The sequence below is a fragment of the Lygodium microphyllum genome, chromosome 4, assembly GCF_053477565.2.
Source record: "Lygodium microphyllum isolate KBCC chromosome 4, Lygodium_microphyllum_v1.1.10, whole genome shotgun sequence".
NCBI classification, from domain to species: Eukaryota; Viridiplantae; Streptophyta; class Polypodiopsida; order Schizaeales; family Lygodiaceae; genus Lygodium; species Lygodium microphyllum.
Window position 1 is genome coordinate 45,054,839 of NC_141138.1, and position 6,423 is coordinate 45,061,261.

Below are 6,423 nucleotides of genomic sequence, written 5' to 3' on the forward strand. Positions count from 1 at the left end.
GAGAGAGATCAACATGCGCAATGGATATTGAGAGATAGAGAGAGGGAGAGAGAGAGAGGTCGCTGCCACCGCCAATCCACCACAAAAAGAGAGGGGATAACTGCAAAGAAGAAGGAGGGAATCCGTGAAGGAGAAGAAGAAGAAGGAGAGAAGTGTGAAAGGATTCTTCTTCAAGCTTTGAGGTAAGTGCATTATCTCTTCTCTCTTTGTTTTTCTCTTTTCTTTACTTCTCTCTTTCTTTTTGTTGATGAAGAGTGTATAGAAAGAAGAAGTGAGAGAGATCAACGTGCACAAGGGAGATTGAGAGAGAGAGAGAGAGAGAGAGAGAGAGAGAGAGAGAGAGAGAGGTTGCTTCCACCACCGCCAATCCACCACAAAAAGAGAGGGGATAATTGCAAAGAAGAAGGAGGGAACCTATGAAGGAGAAGAAGAAGAAGGAGATAAGTGCAAATGGATTCTTCTTCAAGCTTTGAGGTAAGTGCATTATCTCTTCTCTCTTTGTTTTTCTCTTTTCTTTACTTCTCTCTTTCTTTTTGTTGATGAAGAGTGTATAGAGAGAAGAAGTGAGAGAAATCAACATGCGCAAGGAAGATAGAGAGAGAGAGAGAGAGAGGTCGCTGCCACTGCCAATCCACCACAAAAAGAGAGGGAAAAACTGCAAAGAAGAAGGAGGGAACCTGTGAAGGAGAAGAAGAAGAAGAGAGACAGATCAACACAAGGGAGATTGAGAGAGAGAGAGAGAGAGAGAGAGAGAGAGAGAGAGAGAGTGCCATTGCCACTACCATTGCCACCGCATCCACTAAAAGAGAGGGGACAACTACAAAGGAGAAGAAGGGAACCCCCAACCTCTGTCTCTTCTCCATCTTTCCCTCCTCCAGCTTGCATGGCAGTCACCAAGCAAGCATGTCTCCGTTTCTTGGCCATGGGAAGGCCTCAAACCAAAGCCCGCCACCTGCTGGAGCACAAGGTGGAGCCTCCTCTAGTGCAGCACAATAGGTGCTCCCCATAGAGCACAACGACCACTAAAGAAGAAGAGGAGATGGAAACTGGGCACTATCGCCCTTCGAGAGATAAGGAGAATGCAGTGCAGATACGAGCTTCTCATCCCGAAAAGATATTTTCATAAGGACATTGTTCGGGAAGTCATGCAAGACTTGGAGCTGAAAGGGATGGAAAGATTTTGGGCGCAAGTGCGGGACGGCCCACCAGTAGGAAGGTAGACTACTGCAGCTATGATGACAGAAAGAAGATCCTACATGATGTACTACATGTACCTTCTATTACCAAGAATCTATTGTCGATTGGACAGATGACAGAACAAAATTTGCAAGAATCTACTGTCGGTTGGATAGATGATTTCAACTGATACACATGGTTGTACATTCGAAAGTACAAGGATGAGGTACTCAATGTCTTTAGGCAAATGGGTTTATAAAGAGAAATGCAAATCAAATGGTTTGTTGGAAAGATATAAAGCCCCGCTCGTTGCAAAGGGATATGCACAACAATATAGCCTAGATTATGAGGTGACTTTCAGCTCAGCTGCCAAGATGGAAATGGTGAGAATAGTCATTGCATTAGTGGCTTCTAAGGGCTGAAATTTATGACAGATGGATGTCAAAAATGATTCCTGAATGGTGACTTTCTTGAAGAGTTATATATGGAGTAGCGTGAGGGTTATGTACACAACCTGAGGTGTATATGGATGCTTGCTAGAAACCCCGTTGTCGTACTGCTGCGCATCTGAGTTGTGGAATCCACCAAAAAGATATGCTGAACATGGGACTGATGAACAGGTACGTCCAGATGCTTTTATTTATCTTTACAACTTGAAAACTTGTAGCATTACAGGAGCTTTGGAAACAAAACATGAAATGCATGTTGAAATAATTCAAAGGGGATTTGAAAGGGGAGTTCCTTGTGGGAAACATGACTTGATGTCATAATGAATCGTTTGGTTCTGAGGTCTCCAACATAAGCAAGAAAGGTAGCAACAAGAGCTTGATTGATGAAGATGTGTTTGTACCCAGTGGCAGCTAAGGGAGGATTGATAGTCTATTGTTATCAAATGACCTTGATTCCTCCACAATGAATCCTTTTGCAAAACTAGTTGCGATATACTAGAAGGGAGGCTGTTACTAGCAATGATAAAACACACACAGGGTTGATGGGTACTTCTGACATGTTTCCGTTCAGTCAAGTGTAAACACTAGAAGTTTTGAAAGACAAAACTTTCCTTCTGATTTGTGATTCAGATTCAGTACATGTTTCAGAAAATGCTGATTGTGAAAATGAGGAGATCATTTGGTTTTGTCAAAGAAGCAGAGATCAACACAGAACTTGATAGAAAGCAGATTTTTATGCAAGGCTATGATAAAAAGAACAGGTGCTCAATAGTCGTACTTTTGACTGCGAGGCATGCTGCATATGAAAGAGACCTGGAAGAGATAAAACGGCTCTTTGTTTTACTGTTTTGAAAAAGGCAAATCACAGTAGCATGGTGGAGAGAAAAGCTAAATTGGGGGCCTGCTTTATGGGTCCGAAGCAAAAAGAAGAGCCGCTGGAAATGGTGGAGAGATTCGTTTTTGGTGGGAGGCGGAAGAAAACGACGAGGAGGGGAAGAAAAAGCAATCCATTATGGACGGAAGGAGGGGAGAAGAGCTTTTTCAATGGAAAGGAAGGGAGGAGCTTTTAGGAGAACAGGAATCGATTGTCTTTTTGAAGCGACAGGGACAGACCTCGTAACATCGACGGCATTCAAGGGCTCTGCACCTAATCCTCAACAATAGAGAGCAGGAAATTTTGGTAACCCTTCGTGCTTTTCGACATCGGTGATACTCTGCGGCTTGATGAAAGGGAAGAAGATCGACTATGGGAATGAGATGCCATCCTGGTTTCCTGTCACCTGGTTATGATTGCAATGATCGCGACCCTGCCACGCACTCTCAAATCATCAGCGCCATCGACGCTCTTGCTGTCCTTGGCACTGATAGTGTTACCACCAATCACGAATCCTGCTACTTGGCAAATGCTCTGGATTACTGAGGAGGTGCGCGCTAACATCGAGGCCTACATGACTACGTAGTTCAGGAAGAATGCCCACTCCCTCGACAAGAAAGACTTTCAGCAAATTGAGTTCCTTCTTCGCCGTGCCGCCAAGTAGCTCGACACACTCAAAAGCGCAGACACCACTGGTTTCAAGGTCTTCGATTCATCGTAGCTCCATGATATAGACGTGGTTTATGGTCAATTGGTCTTGAGAAAGTCGAGAGTCTGCGCCGTGGCAGACATACGCGGCAGAGAACCAGAGGAGGATCAATTACGGGAAGACCTCCATAACTGTGAGAGTCGTAGCCATATTCTGTCATATCACGGCAGGAGCTTTACACAGTCTGGCCCATGACGATGCGAAGATTCCATTGGAGGTGCTCTATAGTCAATCCGCAGTGATCAAGAGCGTGTTTCCACCTTTGCTGCCCTCTTTGGACAGTATGGCCAAAGTAAATGTTTGCAACTTGGTCCAAAAGTAGCCCATTATTAGTCATCAGTTGATGCAGTTGATATATGTTTTTAAAACCGACAAGAGAATTCAAGTGAAACTGTAGAAATGTCACAGGAGCATTTCCGTGGTACTGTGGCAAGTGAGATGACAGATAAGGATGATGCATCCAAGATTCTTTATGGTATGAAACAGGAATGTGCCCAGTTGTCTTCAGAGCTTAAAATATATTCAGATCATGCTATTACTGTTGTAGAAGGTTTTTGTACATTCTGCAAGGGACTTTAGAGAGTGGAGAACGTGTTGTAGCGCCAGGATTTCTGTAATTTAAAAACAGGGCGGATCTGGATAACTGGAAAAACTGGACTACAGAGGTAAAAAGAGGGAAAAATTGAAGATAGTGGATGGGAAGGACAACTCAACAACTTGAAAAGGGAAATTCAGGACATGAAGAACAGGGGAGCTGAGAGGAAACAAAGTATCAGAGAGCTTTGGAAAACGAAGATGCATATGAAGAAGAAGTATGCTTAAAAATGTATTTATACAGATGGATAGGTATCCTGAAATTGGAAAGCCTCTTGTTACATCTTCTATATCAAAATCCTGTGTATTAGTCTTTTGATACAGCCTTGTATCAATTTTGTGCTTATCAAGAAAGCTTTAAATCTATTTTATTATTATCCTTTCAAAGGTGTTTCCTACACAATCTTAGAGGCTGCTCGGGTTTCTTCATCTTGTACCTTGTATTTATTCTTGGCAGAAATAAAGCGAGTCTTGGCATCATTTTCACATCTTGATTATTTGCTTGATTGACCTTCTATCCTGAAATTAGTCAAGATCCTCTGTGGTTGCGACATTGCCTTCACAAACCCTTCGACATCTTTGGTGAACCCGACGTGAAAGCGTCGCAGAAATTTCAGGATGGGAGATACTTCAGCCTCTATTTCAGCTTCCTCTACAACTCCAACTGCGTCTACTTCAGCTCCATCAATGACTGCTGCGTCAAGTACTTCAACGGAGGATCTAAAACAGATTTTGCAGAATATGTCCATGTATATGCAGCTCCAAAATCAGCAAACACAAATGTATATGCAACAGCAGCAACAATTGCATCAACAGCAGTTGTCTCAGCAAAGGCAACTCTATTCGGAGCAGGAGAATGCAAACAGTGCGACTAAAGCTATTGAAGCAGTTGAAAATAAGAAGAAGCTATTTGACGGGCGTAATGTTTCAGCATATTTGAAGACATATGAGATCAAGATGGGGTTTTTTGGAGTTCCTGCTGGACTTATGAGTAAGTACTTCCTTCGTCTTGTCACACCTGCTTTGAGGACAAAAGTGACTGATCTTTTTATTCAAAATACACATTGGCAAGATTTTAAGAAGGCCTTGAAAGAAGAATACTTCCTTGAGGACTTTGGTATGGCTACTCGGCGGTCATTCCGAGAGTGGGTCTACATGCCAAACAAAGGTCTTGCTGCTTCGGAGTTGACTCGAGAATTCGAAGAGAGGTATAGTCAGCTTGATGCCATTGAACAAAGAGCATTGGATGTTGAAAAAGTTGAGCTTTTCTTGCAAGCTGCAGATCCTGCTCTTCAAGAAGAATTGGGTGAGCTTCTTGAAGATCGTACGAAGCCTATGGGTCTTAAAACGGATTGGCAGGATGCTCAGGATGCAGTCTCGACTTTGACCAAGAGGAGGATATGGAAGACTCGCCTACAGAATGGTTCCATGACACCTACACCATCATCAGCTCCTATGCCTACTTCTATCCCTGTTATTTCTTCTCCTCCTCAGCCAGTTTCTTGGCCTATGCCAGTGCCTACTGTTTCCACTCCACCTATTCCTCCTGTTCCACGACTGATGCCTACACCTTCTGCTCCAAAACCATCCGCTCCATCGGTACCTACCTCTCTTGATGACATAATCAAAGGCATTACAGATTTGACACTGGAGTCAGTCAAAGCGGAGTTAGTGGGAAAGTTGAAGGAGCAGTTTGCTTCAACTGTGCCTACTACTTCTTCTAGTGCTCCTACTGCACCTAGGAGTGCTCCTAGTGCACCTAGGAGAGATCGGAGATGTATTTGGTGTGATAGTACGGAGCATCAGCATTGCAGGGATTGTGACTCTTTCCAGGATGCAAGGAGGCAGAATTTGGTATATTGGGGGCAAGATGGTAAGATTTGGTTGACCGAGACAGGAGCTCCACTTGCTACCAACTTTGGTAAAGGTGGAATGAAGAAGTTAGTGGAGGACATGGCTGCGCGTACTTCCTATGTGACAGCTAGAGGTGATGCTTCTGCATATGGAGTACAGATTGAGAAGGGATCAGAGACTCAGTCCGCACTATGGACTTATGCTATGGAGACTGCAAACAAGGGGAAAATTCAGCAAACTGTTTTGACTAGTGCAGGCTCTAGCATCAGATCAGAGACAGGTTGGGACTCGCCTGTTGACAGGTATTCTATTTATGCTTATTTGGCTAAATCTCATGGTGCAGATGTACTTGTTGAGGAGAAGCGTAAGAGGGATGAAGAAAATCCAAGTGCAGCTAAGAAGACTAGAGGGGGTGAGTTTGTTTCTCCACCTACTGCAGGACCGTCTTCAAGACCAGGGCCAGATCGACAGATGGAGGATGCTCAAAAGAGAGAAAAGAGGCAAGAGCCTAGAGAGAGAAAGCAGCCAGGATTCAGATTGATGTCCGATATTGAGACATCTACAGACATGAAGAAAATCTTTAATGATAAGATACTTGGCAGTGAGGTGACTTTCACTATTTCTGAGATTTTGGGCATCTCAAAAAGAGAGTTTCAGGATCAGTTTCAGGAGGTCCTGAAGAGGAAAAGACATGCATTGGCTACCACTGATATACAGGGAGTTTTGATTGGAGAGTTGGATGAGGATGATGATGAGGTTATGGTTGA